The sequence below is a fragment of the Pinus tabuliformis genome, chromosome 8 (genome assembly GCF_031772625.1).
Source record: "Pinus tabuliformis cultivar Carrire ecotype Pingquan chromosome 8, CPIR1, whole genome shotgun sequence".
Taxonomy (NCBI): domain Eukaryota; kingdom Viridiplantae; phylum Streptophyta; class Pinopsida; order Pinales; family Pinaceae; genus Pinus; species Pinus tabuliformis.
The window spans coordinates 360,091,249-360,112,320 of NC_142294.1; positions in this window are offsets into that span (position 1 = coordinate 360,091,249).

Here is a 21,072-nt window from a genome sequence, read left to right on the forward strand (position 1 = left end):
CACTTGATTTAAAATGTAATTTATGTTTTTAGATGTAATAATGTTCCTAGGGTTATAATGTTACAAAAGAGGTCCTAAGGATACAAAACTATAAAAGAAAGTGAATTGGTGAGGTGGGCCATCCTACCTCATTAATCACTTAGACACCAAAAGAAAATTATAGAAGCACATGGAGGAGATCATTCACAAGCATTTGTAATTTTCTACCATCCTAGCATTGAGCTCCCCCATCTCCTTTGCCAAAAATTGTGATTCCATAGCCCTCACTGACAAAAGTTGACTCTCGCGATGCACAGAGAGCCTTCGTTGCGCACCGGGCCAACACACTGCACATAGGAAGCCTTCATTGTGCACGGGGTAGAGTTGTCCAAAATTGTTGTTTGACCACCAAAATTAATTTTTCAAAGCTCCTCTTTAGTCATTTCATCCTCCAGGCTCTATAAAAAGTAAGTTTATCATTTTTATGCCCTCCTTTGCCTCACGTGTGAAGAAAATGATCAAATACTTCTTCTTCTAAGGTTTACATGATTCTCATCATTTTGATCCTCAAATGATGAGTTGTTGCCCTAACCATACATTCCTTGTCCCTACACCTCTATTTGTAGCTAATACACATTTCCATCCATCGCAAAGCCTTATCCCCTCATTTTGTATTATTTTCCTCTAAACCCTAATATACCCTATCTCTTTCTAGGATAGGCCTGTGTTTTGGCCTTTTCCACCCCCTCCCCTCATTGATTTCCAAAAATTCATTCTTCCCCTACTCACTGACATCATCCCCTACCCTCCTAAACTTCCTTACAAATTTAGGGAACTCCTAAGTCCATCATACCACCTCATTCCCTCACAATAAAGAATTTCACTGTTTTTTCTTGCCTTTCACCTAGGGTTTGAAGTATGGAGCCCGAATCATCACCATCAGAGAAGAGGAAGTACAACAAGGGGGGAAATATACTTAGTTTTTGGCCCTCTAATTGTAATTAAATCACCTCCTCCCCATTTGTTATGAAATTCTTTGGAGATGTCAATTGTTTAGGGTTTTGCCAAAGAATGCGGGAAGTAGGTTACCATGAGCATCTCACAGGTATATTTTCCCTCACCTTGATGGAAGACAAGATCACATTTTCAGGGGCTGATTTAATGTTTTTAGTGGATTCCATCTCTCAAGCTACAGGCATACCAAACCATGGTGAAAACTGGTTCAAAGGCATGAACCTAGACCTAGAAGAGTACAAACCCTACTTGAAATCACAATACAAAAGAGCTCACTCACATGTTTTCCCATTCGGATACTTTTTGGAGAGATATGCACCATTGATGAAGGTTTTCATGAAGTCCTTCACATGTGAGGGCAAATTTTCTAAGCTATACCAATACCACATAAGACTGCTCATGCACTTTACAGCTACCAAGTCTCTAAATTTGTCCAACTACTTGTATAGGAGCCAAACCAAAATGTCTGAAAGGGTGCAATTGAAAGGAAAAGTGAATTATCCCAGCATCTTTCACCATAGCTTGAGAAAGGTTATAGTACTACATCAGTTGACAGAGAATAACATGACATGGGACACCTTCATTGAGGTAGCCTTGAAAACGCATATAACCACTTCACCAAGCTAGCACCAAACAATGTTAGTAGATCCCATGGAGGTGGGGTCATCAACAAAACATGATGAGGTTTCCAAGGAACCTAGGCCTGAGGTGATGAAGACATATCAGAGAGGTCGAAGGCTTGTTTTTTCTCCTCAAATTTAGGAAGGGGCCAAGCCTACTACATCAGCAGAACAATGATCACCATCACATCATGAGGCTTCTTTGAATGATGAATAACGTGTTGAGCATGAATTTGACCTAGTTGACTTGGAGGAACATGATGAGAATTAAAACCTACAACAATTCATCAAAGAGAAGTATTGTTAGATCATGGAGCTCAAGGACAATTTGGAAAGGGCCAAATTCATCATTTCATTCCTTGAGCAAGAAAACAATCAACTTATAGAAAACCAGCTAGTCATGGAGAAAGAGAAATTCAAAGCCAAGAAACAAGAGAAGGAAGTGGTCGACCATGAGGACATTGAGAAGCATGAAGGACATTTGGAAAGGAATATACCAAGGAAAATGGGTCTTAGGAAGGAACTTCAGAGGGAAAAAGAACAAAAGCCACCAATTGAAGAATTGACCTTCGAAGATAGGATTGCCATGGAAATAAATGAGGACAAGGATTTTTGGCTTGACAAAGTCAATTGCCACCTTGAGAAGCTCCTTGAAAATGCAAACATGGATAACAAGTTGTAAAAGAAAATGGTCATCCATTATTACACAAGGAATCAGGTTTCCAAGATCAAAATCAAGCAGTTGAATGAAGAACTCAAGGAAACCCTAAGCAACAAAGAGGAGAAGGGTAATGTAGATTTTATTGCTGATGCATCCATGATTGCATAACATACATCATTAGGCATATATGGACAAATTTTTGGAGGATTTGGAGAAAAATTTGTGTTTTGGTGCAGATTGGTGCAAACTTGCAATTTTTTGGAAATTTTTTGTCTAGGAGCGCAGCGAGCTCACACTGCACTTCTTCCTCAGGGCTCAAAATGATGGAAAATGAGAATTTTTAAAAAGAGTATGACCCCCAATAAAAACAAATTTTCCCACTTTCCTAGCCTAGGGCTTCATTTTTGAGAAATTTGCAAAAAAGGGGCCAAAAATTACCTTTCTGCCCCTCTTTTTCCATTTCGTTGCGCACCCGGAGACACCTTGGGAGAATGGCCATATCTCAGCCCAAATTGGGTCCTTTTGAGTGCAAAAATACTCTAAAGAAATATAAACTCTCCCATATGTACATAACATGCTTCAGATCTGAATTGACTTCAGAAACACACTCAAAAATGGCCTCCAACAACGTGCTGCACACTTGGAAATTTCTGAGATTTTTGTAAAATTTCACTGTGTAATTTTTTGTAATTCCTAGTTTGACTTTGGTAAAAGTCAAAAGGGTTAAGTAGATGAATGTGAGATGTAAAAATAAATGTAAATAATGGATGGTTAGTCTTTGTAAGTTGTTTTTATGTAAATTTGAGCTCATTTATGAGAGAGGTTTGAGTCAAATTTAATTGTACAAGTTGTTTTTAACTTCCCTTGACATTAGGGTTTGGTTAGAACACCTCATGAAATAGTTCCTACAGCCGTGGATTCGATCTTTGAGAGTGGGGAGATGTTTTTTTGGCCTTTATGTATCAGTTTCTTAGTGATAAAATGGGTTGGATTTCAAAGGAGAGAACTATTGTATAGCTTGTACTTGGACATTTCTTGGAAATCAAAGGACACAGTTTGTAGCTATTATATAGGAATTCACGTGCAATAAGTTTTTGATGTTATTTTTTCTCTGTTATAGCTTTATATTAAAGATATTCATCTTCTCCTTCCATTCATCAATCCTTCAATGGCTTCCTTACAATTTATAAACATAATTCTTTTCATAAAGCTTTGTTTTGATGGAAGAATCATTCATGTGTTACTTTCTTGCTTGCTCAATGCATTCATGTTTCATGCTCATTAAGACCTTTTGCTTCTTCTAAACACAAAAATACAATGAAAAACCCTAAGATCCATCACAAAATTAATGCTACCTTTCTCCTTTATATCTTTGATGTTGTAACCCTTTGATCCTCTGACTTAGCTACCTAGTTTTTCTCCCTTATCTAGCATAAAAACCCTAAATTTTCCAAAACCCACCTGATCCTAGCTATCTAGCCTAAAATCCTTTAGATTCCAGTTATCTCTTGGCTATGATTTCACAGAGGGATCCCTCTCTGGTTTGGTAGGGAAAGCTACCAAACTAAAAGCTTGGTTTGTGGTTACCTCCGTCAATCTCCTCCTTAGCCTAGGACATTGTGGAGGATAACATAGGGCATGACAACTAGGAAGTGCCAAGGTGTTCTAGTGAATGTGAGGTTCCCAAGTCATGGAAAAATGTAATTCTAGTTGTGGGATCATGACTGCCAAGGTGTGTTAGGGAAGGCTAGGTCATTCTAACATGTGCCAGTAATATGAAGACATGTCAAACAAGCTAAGATGTGCCAAGTCCTAAGGCATGCCAACATGTACAAGGGTGTGACAATGCATGCCAGGGGCTGTCAAGGCAAAAAAAGGGAGAAACAAGTTAAAATACAAGGAAATGAGCACATAATAGGTTTAATAAGTCATCAATTTACCTTTTCGATGGGGGGCATGCTAGGCACACGAACACTAGGTGCCAATAGGTTCCAAGTGCCAAGTGTCAATGCATTCTAAGTTCCAAATATTCCTTTGTTTCTTCTCATCTAGTTTCCACTAATTGATCTCAAATAACTTTAATATTAAACCATGGCAAAGCATACCAAGTCATCTCAACGCATGCCAAACATGCTAAGACTTTCCAAGAGCCAACATGTGGCAAGTGCCAATGTGCGTCAGGGAGTGTGACGCATGCTATGAATTGGAAGAGCATATCGAAGAGTGCTAAGGTGTGCTAGAGAGTGCCAATGTAACTTGACGAGTGTTAGGGAGTACTAGGAAAACACAAGGGAGAACTAGGTCAAAATTCATGGAAGTGAATGAATATGAGGGTGTGCCAGGTAGTGTGAATGAGTGATAGCTGTCATGCCAAGGAGGGAGTCAAAAGGTATGCTAAGAATGGGTAAGGCATGCCAGGGAATATCAGGGATGTAAAGAAGTACTAGAGTGTGTTAGGTAGTTCTGGGGCGTGCTAACATGTGCCAAATAGTGCCAAGGCATGCTACGTGCTAAGACATGCTAGGATGTGTAGGGTGCAAGAGTATGCCAATATGCGTCAAGGAGTTTCAAGGCAACAAAAGGAATAACCAAGGTAAAATGTAAGGAAATGAACACATAAGAGGGTTAATAAGTCGATAATTTATAATTTTCAAAAGGGACATGCTAGGCACACTAATAATATATTCCAATACATGCCAAGTGCAAATGTGTGCCAAGTGGTAATGTTTGTCAATGAAATATTATGCCAAGGTGTTCCAGGGCATGCTAGGGACTACAGGGCATGCCAACACATGATAGGGGAGTGCTATTCTATGGTAGGGCATGCAACATGTGCTTGGTCGTCCTACTCATGGCATGATGTTCTAGGTATGATCCAGGTGGATGTCGGTGGCGACCCACCTATCCCATTTGGACCCCCACAATTGTCTCTTTCAATCTTTCAGTTTCCTAAATTGCAGCACAATTTACTATTTTTAGCAGATTTTCGGGTCCTGAACTTCCGGAGCCGTTTTGAGGCCCTAAACGACGTTTTTTTGGGATTCTGGGGCAACATGGGTCCATGGACTGATGTTGCCTCCCAAAGTGGTAGTACTCGGATAGATCTTTCTAACGAGCTATCGTACACGTCAAACGGAGATTGTATGCCAAAGTTACGACCCCGGGAAATTGATGTACCAATTTACCCAAACGGGGCCCACAATTTGGCATTTCATCTTCTAGGGTTAGGTTTCTGGATGTGAAGGGTTTTCCATTGTTTCTCAACAATAAATAGGCCTTCGAGCCTCATTGTAACACAGTTCGGAACAGTTCAGAGGCATGTAGCCACACATCTCTTCTCAGAGATAAGCTACCATCGCCCTAGCTGGTTTATTTCCATTTCTGGTTGTAAGCATATTTCAGTATTTTCCATTAATGAAATGAAGTATTATTTCCGCTGCATCTATGTATTTATGGTTATTGCATCTCTGTATTTATGGTTATCTCTGTAATCTATTGCATTCCTGTCTAAATCCGGATCAGTGGTATCAGAGCGGTCTGCTTTTTCTCTGTTTTTCTTTGCATGTCCCCAACGAGGTCGGGATATAAGGAGTTAGGGCTTGAACTGGTCGAACCTTTGCAAGACCAGCCTCGAAAATCCCGACGGCCTCCCATGGCGGATCAGAAGAAAGACGAGGGAGCAGGAGATCCTATCAAAATCTTGCTCGAAGAAGCACTCGAGCGGCAAACGAATGCGATGATGGATAGCTTTGCGCAGATCCTTCAACGGCTACCCAGAGGCGACGCATCGGCTTCCAACAGCTACTCTGGAAACGCCACACCGTTTAAGGTACAAGTTAATTTTGAAATCCCCATATTCGAGGGTCAAATAGACGCAGATGCCGTAGATAAATGGTTAAATCTGCTAGATGGGTATTTTTCTGTTCACGAATTTTCAAGTCGGGAAAAGATTGTTTTCGCTCTTCTCAAAGCAGCCCCCCACGTTAAGGACTGGTGGGAAACCTACTGCGAGCAGAAGGATGAAAGTACAGGCTCACTATTTTCAGCCGCACCCACTTGGAATGACTTCCGGGATGCCATCAAGGAGCAGTACTACCCTGTCGGAAGCTATGAGGACAAATACATCAAATGGACCACACTGCGGCAGGGACGAGACCAAGATGTTCCGGAGTTCACAAACATTTTTCATACCCTTCGCACACAGTTGGGTATCAAAGATTCTGAGCGGCATCTGGTACTCAAATACCGTGGCTGCTTGCACAAATACATCCAGGAAGAGATGGTGTTCTTGAACATTTGCTCACTCGGCACAGCATACCGATACGCTGTCAAAATCGAGCAAAAGTTCAAACAGAAGAAGCGAGACTTTGGATCTGCAAATCCGAAGCCCAAAGGACAAAGCCAAGGCGGGGTGACCCAAGACAACTCGTCGAAGCCGCAAGAAAAGAACAACACCACGAAGCCGAAGAAGGACACAGGAAAGTGGTGTGAGTTCCACAAGAGTCCCACTCATAACACAAGTGAGTGTCGGACCAAGCAGTCGTTGGTGGCTGAATTGAAGGCTTCCGAATCAGATGCATGTTCTGACCCTGAGCCAGAACCCGACAAGGGGAATGGCAAAGGGAAGCAGATCATTGATGCGGATCCCAGTGCCACTGTTGCCACCGCCAAGATCAAGAAAAATGAGCCTGAAGATCCAGAGGAGGGGGAGCGTCTTTTCCACTCACAGATGTGGGTGAAGGGTTCACCGCTGCGATTCATTGTCGACAGTGGTAGCCAAAAGAACCTGGTTTCAGCAGAGGTCGTGAAGCGGTTGGGCCTACCGACTACACCACACCCGCAGCCATACAGTATCGGGTGGCTTCACGAAGGACGAGATCTGAAAGTTCGCCAACAGTGCCGCCTGCCCTATAGCATCAAACCCTTCACAGACGAGGTATTGTGTGATGTTACACCTATGGATGTTTGTGATGTACTATTAGGCCAGCCATACTTGTGGAGGCGACATGCTGTGTATGAGTCAAGGCCTCGTGCTGTCATTATTTCTTTGAATAATTCATTATACAGGATACCAGAGGTAGCCCCATCTACCGCCACATCTTTGATCACTACCAAGAAAGGCAGCAAGCTCATATCACAGACCAGGAAATTCATCTGTCTGGTTCACTCCCAAAATAAGGGGAAGATCGTTGCTACATCCATGACCCCTGCAAAGGGTTCCTCCATGCAGTAGCAGCAGCAAAGGGATACGGTCATGGCAAAACACAGGAACAACTTCTCCTCACCCACATGGGTACCACACAAGTTTCAGGTGGGCAACAAATTCTGGTTGCATCGACAGAAAGAACGCCTTACCAGAACCCATCAGAAGCTCAGACCACTCCAACATGGTCCTTACAGCAGTACCAAGGCTATGGGGAACAATGCTTTGGAGCACATCATTCCTTCGCCTGCACCAAATGTTCAATGTGGACCAGCGGTGACCATGCTTCCCACCATCACTGGATACATCAGAGATTGCAGGACAAGTTCAGCAGATGGAGGAACTCAACGCAATGGGGACCATGGCTTCCTAAGGGGGGAGGAATGATCCAGGTGGATGTCGGTGGCCACCCACCTATCCCATTTGGACCCCCACAATTGTCTCTTTCAGTCTTTCAGTTTCCTAAATTGCAGCACAGTTTACTATTTTTAGCAGTTTTTCGGGTCGTGAACTTCCGGAGCCGTTTTGAGGCCCTAAACGACGTTTTTTTGGGATTCTAGGGCAACATGGGTCCATGGACTGATGTTGCCTCCCAAAGTGGTAGTACTCGGATAGATCTTTCTAACGAGCTATCGTACACGTCAAACGGAGATTGTATGCCAAAGTTACGACCCCGGGAAATTGATGTACCAATTTACCCAAACGGGGCCCACAATTTGGCGTTTCATCTTCTAGGGTTAGGTTTCGGGATGTGAAGGGTTTTCCATTGTTTCTCAACAATAAATAGGCCTTTGAGCCTCATTGTAACACAGTTCAGAATAGTTCAGAGGCATGTAGCCACACATCTCTTCTCAGAGATAAGCTACCATCGCCCTAGCTGGTTTATTTCCATTTCTGGTTGTAAGCATATTTCAGTATTTTCCATTAATGAAATGAAGTATTATTTCCGCTGCATCTATGTGTTTATGGTTATTGCATCTCTGTATTTATGGTTATCTCTGTAATCTATTGCGTTCCTGTCTAAATCCGGATCAAGGTACAAAGATGTTCCAGGTACAAAGATGCTCCAAGACATGTGAGGTGTGAAGGAATGTTAGTGTATTGTTTCAAAGAATGTTAAGGTGCCATGAGTGTTGAGGAGTGCTAGGTCTCTCTCATTAATAGAATTGAAAGAGTTTGATTATGTATTAAATAATATAGTTCCTACACACACTAGTGGAACTTTATTTAAAGGAAATTTGCTAGATAATAAACCTAATAGATATGAATCATGTGTTGACTCGTAGAAAAGCTATATTCTTATGACTTGAGGGAAATGATACATGCTAATTACTTCTTAACAAATTGACTGACTATAACCACTATGACCTTGGACACATAATGAAAAATAATCCACAACAATGATCTTCAATTGTTATCTTTTGACAAAAAATATAGTAATATGTACATAACGTCATCAAAAAAACATTGGAAAGATAAATGATGATGAACATTTTTTTACCATCACCAAAAGTAACCAAAAAGGGAATTTGTGTGGGTCAATAAAATATCGTCAATCGAATTGTCACCAAAGAGAGAATTAGTGATGGGCCTTTAACGACCCTCACCGAAAGTTTCACCAAAGAGAGAAATAGTGACGAGCCTTTAACGATCCTCACCAAAAGTGTCATTGAAAATGGCTTTGGTGAAAAACCTTAAAGGACCATCACTATATATACTTCCAACAACGTTTTTTTAAATACCATCGCCATATGAAACATTGGTGATGAACCTTAAAGGTATTTCACAAACATGAAGCATCATAAAAAACTCATTGGAATGATCAATGATGATGGACATTTTTTGACCGTCACCAAAAGTAACCAAAAAGAGCATCGGTGAGGGTCAATAAAATATTATCACTAGAAGTGTCACCAAAGAGAGAATTTGTGATGGGCCTTTAACGAACCTCACCAAAAGTGTCACAAAAGAGAGAATTAGTGATGGGCCTTTAATTACCCTCACCAAAAGTGTCATTGAAAATGGATTTGGTGACAAACCCTAAAGGACCATCACTATATACACTTACAACAATGCTTTTTAAAAGACCGTCACCATATGTGACATTGGTGACGGACCTTAAAGGTCCGTCACAGGCATGATCCTCACCAATGACCTTTCTTCTTGTAGTGTATGTATAGGAAATTCCTCCCTATGTTGCTTGCGAAGTACACACTCTTCACATTCAACATGATGATTCTCCAAAACAGGAAGACCTTCAACCATTGTGTTATTTTGAAGTAGCATTAAATCATTGTGATTTAGATGTCCATACCTTTGATTCCATAACACTACTGTTGATATTGTTTTAGATGTCAACACTTGATGAATTTTCCTAGTCACATCTAACTTATACAAGCCTCCAACTCTGGTACCTGTGGAAATAACCTTGTAGTGATCTTGAATACCTTTCACTACACACTCTGATTTAACAATGTCCACCCTCAAATGTTGGTCAGAAATAGTAGAAACATAAAGTAAATTCCTTTTGATACGAGGAACATACATCACATTATGGATTTGTCTGTCTTTCCCATTAGGAAAATTTACACCTATTACTCCATAAACTTGAACTTTAAGTGATCTGTTATCTCATAGATAAACATATGTTCCATCAATTTTTCATAATATTCATCAAACCAATCCTTATTACGAGACATATGGAGTGATGCACCATAATCAATGAACCAATCATTCACATCATCATTTTCCAACCTAGACTCAATCCGAGTACTACCACTTTGGGAGGCAACATCTGTCCATGGACCCATGTTGCCCCAGATTCCCAAAAAAACGTCGTTTAGGGCCTCAAAACGGCTCCGGAAGTTCAGGACCCGAAAAACTGCTAAAAATAGTAAACTGTGCTGCAATTTAGGAAACTGAAAAGACTGAAAGAGACAGTTGTGGGGGTCCAAATGGGATAGGTGGGTGGCCACCAACATCCACCTGGATCAGGGTGGATGTTGGTGATATTATGACTCTGTCCTTGTAGCGAAGAATATCATCCTGCCACGAGTAGCCCTTGGTGGAATTTGGATCTACCTGCAATTGAGAAATGAGTTGGGAGAGCCCGGGCTGTGAAAACCATTCCCTGCGAGCCTCTTCAATCCATTCTAGAATGGGGAGGGAAATTGCTAGCATAGTACTTTCCTCCTCAAATTGGCGAGATAATGCATCTGCTACACTATTGTCTTTCCCTTTCTTGTAAATGATCTCATAATCATATCCCAGCATTTTGGCGAGCCATTTATTTTGTTGTGGGGAGGATATGCGTTGCTCCAAAAAATATTTAAGACTGTGATGATCTATGCGGATTTGGAAACGTCGCCCCAATAAGTAAGGTCACCAGGTCTCGACTGCAATGTAAGATGGCCATCATTTCCTTCTAGTAGGTAGATTGGCCCAGATTCCTCCCACTTAGTTGTTGGCTTGTGGAGGCCAATGGTTGCCCTTCCTGCATTACGACCACCCCAATACCTGTACCCGAAGCATCACATTCAATGACAAAAGATTTGGTGAAGTCAAGTAGTGCTAATACTGGAGTGGAACACATGGCGTTTTTTAGAGCTGTAAAGGCCTGTTGTGCTTCCTCATTCCAGAAGAATGAATTTTTCTTTAGGAGTTGGGTGAGGGGCTTCGCTATGCAACCATAGTTGCAGATAAATTTACGATAATAGCCTGTGAGACCCAAAAAACCTCTCAAGCTCTTCAAGGTATTAGGTTGAGGCCATTCCTGCATTGCCCGGATCTTTTTAGGGTCCACCTTGACACCTTCACGGCCCACAATGTGGCCCAAATACTCTACTTCTGCCATGCCAAATGAACAATTGGACATCTTGACAAATAATTTATGCTTGCGAAGTAGTTGCTAGAGTAGATCTACATGCTGAAGATGTGCGGCCCAAGTGCAACTACAGATGAGGATGTCATCGAAGAAGACAAGGACAAATTTCCTGAGATATGGTTTGCGAATGTGGTTCATAAGGCTCTGAAAAGTAGAGGGGGCATTACAAAGACCAAATGGCATGACCAGGAATTCGTAATGGCCTTCATGAGTTCTAAAAGCAGTCTTGGGAATGTCGACTTCCTTCATGCGAATTTGGTGGTAGCCTGAGCGAAGATCCAACTTAGTGAAGAATTGAGCCCCATTGAGTTCATCTAGAAAATCATCAACCACCAGGATGGGAAATTTATCTTTGACTGTCAACTTATTGAGGGCCGTGAAGTCAGGACACATCCGCCACTCCCCATCTTTCTTGAGCACCATGACCACTGGGGATGAATAAGGACTAATGCTGAGACGAATGACACCTGCTTCCAAAAGTTCCTTGATGATTTTTTCGATTTAATTCTTTTGGGTGAACGGATAGCTGTATGGGCGCACATTTGGGGGTTGGGCCCCTGGAACCAAGGTGATGCTATGATCATGTTCCCCTTGCAAGGGTGGAAGCTCATGAGGCTTGTCAAAGACCGACAGATGATTATTTAAAATCTGTTGCATCTCAGGATGAATTGGCAGAGGCTTGGTTTCGACTGCCTGGATGGCATTAAATTGAGCTACAACTCCATGATTGCACTTTTTTAACAATTTTTCCATCCTATGCAAGCTGATGATAGAGGGGGCTCCCGCCTGGAGTCCACAGAGGGTATGTGTGTAGTTGTTCTGCTTAAAACACATATATAACTCCTGGAAATCCATTGTGATTGGCCCAAGAGTGCGAAGCCATTCAGCGCTGAGGACAATGTGGCAACCCCCCATGTGTATGGCAAACATGTGGGTTTTCAACTGATAATCCCCCATTTGAAGTTTTACATTTTCACAGCGGCCTTCACATTTCATTGTGCCTCCATCCGCAATTTGAACTTGGAAGTTAGAAACTGCTCGTACAAAACAATGCACTGCTTCTGCGACTTTTTGATGGATGAAATTATGTGTACTTCCATTATCAATCAAGACTACTACTGGGTGATGTTTAATAAAACCTCTGATTTTGAGAGTTTGAGGGGAGGAAATTCCTGCCAAAGCATGCAACGAAATAACTCGTTCATCAGAGACATTGTCCTTTTGGTTGTCTTCTTCTAGCGGCTCATGTTCCTCCAGTGGTGAATCTTCCTCTGTTGAGTTGTAGTCAGTGGCATCAATTTGAAAAAATTTGGGCTCCTTGCATTTATGACCTGGGGAGTATTTTTCATCACAGTAGTAACATAGGCCTTGCTTTCTTCTTTTGGCCATTTCTGCAGGTGACACCTTTTGGACCTTAAGTGTTTTAGTCATGTTGTGAGCCTGTGGGGGGCGACCTTTAGTGGAGAAATTTGGGCGACTGTATTGGGCTGCTAATGCACGTTCCACGTTACGAGCTACCTTGCAAGCCTCCGTCCAAGTGGGAGGGTGGTGCAGTAGGACTTGGGCTTTGATAGCTTCTTTAAGACCGCTGATAAAACATTCTGTGTAGAACACATCTGAGAGACCCCAAGTGCGGAAGGCTAAGGCTTCAAAAGCTGTAATATATTCATCCACTGTACGAGTCTTTCGGAGCTTAGTAAGACGACCCAAAAAAGATGATTCCTGGTCAAAGTGGTCTTGAAGAGCTTTGGTGAATTTGGTCCAAGTCCTAAAAGGTCCAGTGCAACGTTGATGCCATTCCCACCATTGCCACCTTTCATTGTCCAAGTACATACTCCCCAACATAAGCTGAGTCTCATCATCTAAGATGTGATTCAGTTTGAAATATTGCTCCATTTGTGCTATCCATGCCGACGGGTGAGAACCGTCAAATTTATGCATATCCAACTTGGGAGGTCGCTGACTGGGTTGTTTGTGGGTGTGCTAGACGTGAGGAGAGTGGCTAGACTCACCCTCATTGTGTCCATTGCCATTATACGCCTCCTCGTGGGCTTGCTCCTTGCCCTTCGGGATTATTTTCTCGACCATGCTACATAGTTCGCTAAGCTGAATGTGGAGGTTTTGCACTGATTCTTCAAGTTTGTCCATCCTTTCATTGGCCATCGCTTGAGCTCTAGTTTCTACCATACACCAACCTATTTTTTTTTAAATTGGGACCGCCTAAGAAATTTTCACTAAGAAGTGAATGGTACCACCGTGCTCAGCTCGTCGTCCTGATTCTGATGGGCTAGATCACCAATAAGCGCCCCGAAAGATCTCAGACTCTTTTTTTTTTTCTCTAAAAACTCCTAACGGAGTTTTACTCCCTTATCAATACTGCAGTGGCAAAATCCTCAAAATGTTAATGCGGCCAAAAGTCCTGCGAAAATTATACCCCGGTATAGGAACCCTTCACAACGACCCCGATCTGGTGGATCTGAGAGATCTGAATGGCGGATCTGATAGCTTTGGGCGGCGGAACAGACTGCTTCTGCGGATCTGTTGGATCTAATAGATCGGAATGGCTGATCTGCCAACTCGAGACTGCGGGACTGATGTCTGTTGTTGCTGCACCCCTTTGCACAAGCGGATCTGGAAGAGATGATGTGTGATCTCCCGATAGAAAAGGGAACTATGGTGTTGAGGAGTGTCAGGTGCTACAGATTGCAATATACATAAGGGTCTGGCAGTAGTACTCGTCCCAATGTTTCAGGGCTCTAACTAAGGAGGATCGACCGTACCCTTAGCCGTACAACCCGACTACCCTATCGTACGGGTGAGTAATCTCTCTGAGTGCTGTTCTCGATGTAGTGTAGCCACAAGATGGTCGACGGTTTATCTATGGCGAGGTTCCAAGGGAGCCTAGGGGGCTTCCGATATACCCAGAGGGTATGTGGAAGACAGCCCGTGCGTAGTTCTGTCTAATGCGCTACTACTCGAAGGGGTACCCACAGGGGTTACAAGGGAGTCCAACAGACATGACCACCTCTTGTATTTCATGCGTGCATGCCTCCCCAAATTCACAGGTTTATGCACTCAACAACAGATCCCGTGGTTTAAAGACGCCGGAACACGTCTCTAGCCAAAAAAAAAAAATTGCTAAGAAATGGAGATCCCACCGGCCTTGGAAAGTGCTTTGATACCATTTGTTATGCTCTTAACCTGCAAAATGATACCCACATACAGAATATGCGAAGAAAAGATACCGAGAACACAGAATAGCAATGATTTTATTATTCAGATAGTAATGTCCACTTGCCTCTTCGAGGGGGCAACCTCCAATAGAGCAGAGCTTGATTACAAAATAAGACATGATGCTCCTCGCAGGGAGTCTCTATCCTTTATATATGACTCACACATGCAATACCACGGGCCAATACCGTGGGTTTTATTAATACCATCTATCTAATACTATGACCCATTTGCAACTAACTATGGTTTCGTCATTAATTGCAGATTATCACTTACAATTATTAATATGGGCTTTATTGACTCTTGACTATGACGTGATCCCATTACATAAATAAGGGGGTTAGGGTGGGACCCTAACATGCATAATGTGAGTCATAGAGTTCTTTCAGCTTCTGTAAGGCTTCAAAAGTAGTTGAAAATGGCGTAATATGGTGACTCACCTCTTCACTTATAGATGCTGCAATTAATGCATAGGCTTTGTTGTTCTTATTTTCCCAAATGGCGAGCTCTTTGTCTTAGGTAGGCTGTTCTGGCTGTTTTTCTTCATCTCCAATACACACTCCTTTCCACAATTCATTCAAAATGAGGGTGTGTTTTATCATCCGGGACCACTTAGGATAGTTCTCCTTGCGAGTGAGAGCTATTCCCACAATGGATATGATTAAACGCATACTGTAACAAAAACTTCTGCTGCAAAATTTTACACCTAATGGGAAAAAAATATTTCTGATATGACGGGACAACAAATTCAAATGTCAATTCACATTCATCTCGACAACGTTAAAGTATAGAATATATATGGGTGGCGGCAGTGTAAATATATGGTGAGTAACTGTGTATATATATGGCAGCGTTAAACAACACATTCAATGTAATATGGTTGTGCATATATCACATGGGAGAGTGTATATCACATGGAAGAGCATACATTCAATGTAATATGGTTAGCGTAAATATTTAAATCCTGGCTTGCAAAACCCTGAGGATTTTTTTTTAAGTGCAAGAGCAAAATGTATATATATTCATAAAGGCAGGAACATGAGCTTGGAACCAGAAGCAGACACGCTGTTAGACAATGCAAAGACTAGGCAATGCAACGAAAAATACAATGGAAGACCTTTGAATAGCCAACCATTAAAAAATGTTTTAAATTCCCAAAGTCTCAAGGCAGGAGCTCAGCAATAAAATACCATGGATCTACTTAAGCAATTGGAGGAAAGATGGTCTTTAAGTGCTGTTGTTGTGTGAAGGTCCCGCACCATTAAAATTTCTGAACCACATCACAACACTCCAAGCCAAGGTATGGAGCAGTGTAAATATCAATACCAGCCAGCAATATCATGTCGGACCAGATTCAAGTATACCATCTCAACACATAATTTTCCATTCCGTAATGCATAAGTTCAAAATTCCATATGCAACATATTCGCTAATAATTCAGCGATCACAAGATTGAACAATTCTTCTAAGATTACCTTTTCTTTTTTTCCTTCTACTTTGGAGGTTGAAGCACCACCCTGATGGCTAAATCAAACAAGAATTTGATATTCTGTTGTATTTTTGAACGAAACTCTTCCCCTCGAGTAGTTGTTATAGGAACAATAGTTGTTTCAGCATTAGAAATTCATTCTTCTCATTGAATTTGATGAACCAAAAGGGTTTTCAATCAAGCGATATGGAATATGGCACAGATAATGATTATGGTAGAGAGCCCAGAGAGTGTAGAAAGGAAAGGACAATTATGTACAACCTAGGGAGTGCAGAGGGCATAGATAATGTCAGAGATTTGCAATGTTTAGATAGTGGCAATGTTTAATGGGCAGCCATTGTGGAGGGGGCAGTAGACAGACTCCACAAGGGGCAGTAGATAGACTATAAGAAAATGGCAGAAGGGAGTTACAAGACTAGAAGGAAATGCCAAAAATGGAGCTAGCTCTGATACCATGTCAGGCCAGGCAGTAACTCCTCAAAGCAATTCATATATTTCATTTAGGTTTTTGTTTATTATATACATGAGGGAGACACTGTTTATTTCATCTCCCGGTGACTATTCATATTCTCCATTATTTATTTACATCAATTTTAGTTATTCACCCAATCCTGATGATTAGGTGTCAACAATGACATAACAAATTAATATGTTCATAATCCCTATTTCCTTTGTATAATTGACTTCTTCCTTATTCTCCATATGGTTCTCACATAACATATAAATAGAAGGAAATGTTCTTGGCAGTAGCCTGCTCCTCCCCTACAATGGTGCAGCGAGAGGAGCGTGTACTGAATTGTGCACCCATGAAGATCCTAAGGCTGTGTTTGTAAACCTATCAAAGTGCACAAAATTTGCAATCCTTTCTCTCTTTCTTTGGTAGAGATATCCCTATGTCTTTGATCTAGCCTAACAATTGATCGCATGGTATGTTCATGATGCAAATAGTGATGTTAATGACACAAATGTTGATGACAAGTCTCTAAATTCTAACCGTGTATATATAAATATAATATTTCAGTCTATAAATTCACCATTTAAATATTATAAAAGTAACATTTTTGTGTATTAAAAAGAAGTGATAATTTACACTATTAGTGCTAATAGGTGTATGGTACTGAAGTTATAATTTACAATATTCGTGCTAATAAGTGTATAGTACTGAATGTTAGAATGTTTTTTATAACATATATTACATGTTCATTCTTTCTAGTTATTGTTTAATAAAAGTTGTGATTAAATTTATTCATGTTCATTCTTTCTAGTTATTATTTAATAAAAGTTGTGATTAAATTTATTTATCTACATGTAGATTTTTTATTATTTAAGCTATATAGCTAACCTCCAACACTAAAAATTTGAATTATTGTCAAACTTTATTATCACATTTGTGTTTCTTACCTGCATTATTGGCATAAACTTATTAGCCTCCATCACCCATTTAATTTATATATTTAACCTCATTATAAAAAACGAACATGTATATCTACTTCAAACTATACATTGTGTTGGATCGCTGGTCGTGAAGCAACAGAAGAGTGGGAATGGTATTTATGAAATCGAAACTATTTCAAAGAGTTAAAATTTGTATGAAGCATATATTTTGTACAATTTAAATGACATGTTAAATAAATTTAATAGTAAAGTAGTAATATATTAATTTTTAAAATAAAATAATTTAAAATACATATTTAAATTTATTTTTATATTTTTATTATTAATATAAATATTTATTTATAATTATTGAAACAATTTTTATCAAATAAAATAAAAATATATAATTTTTGTTATTTGATATTGTAAAACTAATAGTAAAATGTGGGTGTATTAAAAAATTGTCATAAACTAATACCAAAATGTGAGTGTACAAAAACAATTGTCACTAAACTATTATGAAAATAAATGTTGGAAAAATGTCAAGAAAAATGGTCATATTGTAATAAACAAATGGTATATTGTGATAAACATTTTAAACAAATATTACATTTTGATGAAAACATTATTATTGAAAAATCATTTAGAGAACTAACATTGCAATGTCATTGTTCAAATGTAATTACACAAACATATATGGAAAAAGGAAATCACAATATGTCACATAATATGATGAAATGCATCCACGTCACAAATTTTGTTATGACAATCCATATAACAACTATTGTTGGAAATAAAATAAAAAAGATATGAAATGAATTTGTATTAATTGAACAAAAATATCAACCCAAAAGAAATACTAAGGCGGTTTAACAAATATGGGTGAATTTACAATAAGATAAAAAAAGAAATGTTAATGAAATTAAGAAAATATTGAAAATATGATCAAAACCTATCTCATCAAAGTGTGAAAGTAAAAAATAACAAATAAACCAGCGAGGAAAACCTCGATGGTATTATGTTGTACTTTGATATCGATAACCATGGTCATACACAATCTACTATGGTCAACAATAGTCATGCATGTCTACATGGTCAACCATAGTTTCCCATGCATAACGATGCTCAACCATGGTCAATATGGTCAACCTATTGGAAACCATGATTAAAGTTGTGGCCTATGTTCAACCAAGGTCAACATTAATTTTCATAATCAAAGATTTTCAACCATGATTCATGATGGCCAACCAAAATAAATTATAATTAGTAATAATGGCCTTTAGTTAAAAATTACAAGCCTGGTGAACCACTTGCCCATATTTAACAATAGCCAACCAAGGTGAAGAATGAGAAAAATGGTCAAACCATAGTAAACCATTGATAATATGCTCAACCATAGTCAACATGTCCATAGTTATTTATGGTCAACTATTTTCAACATGTCCAACTATAGGTAACAATGGTCAAACAATGCTCAAATCATGCTCAACCATTATCAACCATAGGCAACATGGTGAATCATAGTATATCATAAGCAACTTTTGTTTAACATGGACAACCATAGCCACCATAGTGAATCACTGTCAAGCTTATAAAACATGGTCAAATTGATGAAAAAAATGAAGTGTGGTCAAACATGGTCACCAAGTTAAACATGGTCATCCATGGTCATGTTTAGTCCACCATAATCTATCATCTACGCCCTTCCTCAACCATGGTAAACCAAGGTTAACCTTAGTTGACCAAGGTCCATCTCAATCAACCATACTCAACCTTATGAACCATACTCAACCTTGTCAACCATCTTCAACCATTATTGTAAAATTAACATTAATATTAATATAACATCAATCATGGTCAACCATGATTGACAATGGTCAGCCATGGTCAACATTAGTGTAACATGAATATAACAATGTAACAATCATCAACATTAATGTAACATTGTTTGATTAATGTAACATAAATATGTTGTTACATTAATGGTTGACCAAGGTCAACCATTGTCAAACTAAATTAACTCTCTTCAACTTAGACCTTAGTTAACCATAGTCATCCTCATCAACCCTCTTCAATTATGGTCAACCATCATCAACCCTTAACCATGATCAACTCTTACAACCATTTTTAACCAGTAATACTTATCCCAATTTCAAATTTTGGAAATATTTAGACATTGAACCGACAGCCCCTAGATCAAGCAATTGACATCACTTCTGTCCATAGGATTCTGTAATTGGGATAAAGATGCCTATATTTGGCTATTGGTCTTCGTCTTAATGTTGGGCGATAGAGTGATTGTGTCAGATGCCCATGTAATTAGAACTCGTCCACCGTTAAAATATAGCTTTTCTTGACTGCAAATTATCTGACAGAAGAGATATAATAGAAAACAGAGTGTCGAAATTCAAATGAAGAAATAATAACTCTTATCCATAGAATAAAGGCCGCCATATTTGTATAGTTATTGAATAATCGCAACAAAATAGCAGAAAACGAATTACTATATATATAGATTACATCTTCAAACGGTAACCACGTTGTTCAGCTTAACCACGGTGTCATAAGTGTGCAAGTACAAAGTTGTCCTCCATGATTTGTTTGTTCAACCAGATCAGAAATACTGTGTCCAGAATACAAACATCTCTGCGCTGCAGATGAGGAGGTTTGGTATGTGTGGAGCGAAGAGAAACAGATTTGCTACACCATCATGTAATAGTCACATGAAGAGAAGAAAATATGTATATTATCTAATAATTACAAGAGGAGCAGGAGATCTGTGAATTCATTAAAAAAAAATTCCAAGTTAACTGATCTGCGAAAAGAATTTATTTTGAAAAGAAAACATAGCTGGTAAATTGAGTGAAACATGTAACAGAGACAAGCGGATTGGATGTTGAAAGCTGTTACATGAATCTCAAACCATTAAAAATAACTCATCCAACTTTTGAAAAAAAATTCTTACCAGAAAAACTTCAGATTGTTATTCTATGAATTAACAGATCTCTCTTCCTCCTGTGACTATTACATGATGGTCTAAGAATTCTGTGTGTCCTCGTTCCACCCACACAAACCTCATCAAAAGCACCAGGATGCTGGTATCATGGCCGCGGTATTTCTGGTCTGCTTGAACAACCCCTGCAGCACACCTGAATTTTTTTCTCAGCAATATGGCCATGCAGAAGGATGAGCTTGCTCTCCTTCATATTGATCGACAGAAAATTAATTACCCACCAAAATCAAATCAAGACTACAAGAATACGATTAGCTGAATACCTTTAAATTTCGTAGTAAATGCAAAGACAGTTGCTTCCATTTATCACAACTCTTCATGTCCAACAGAATCACAGTTTTCTGCCGATCTATCAACTGATTAGCCCACCATAGCAATAACAGCAGAGACTCGAACCCTAAACTGCTGCCACTCTGCACAAATACGAATTCAAAGGTTGTCCAACAAAATACAAAATAATCCGAAAACAATCGAGTAAACAATTATTTTGCAGAGCACAGAGAGGGCAACAGAAGAGCATACAAAGGCGTGTAGGTCACGTAACTGCAAAACTATAAATGGTCTGATCGTGAGGCGGTTGGTTTCTCGCATGTTGGTGGACTAGA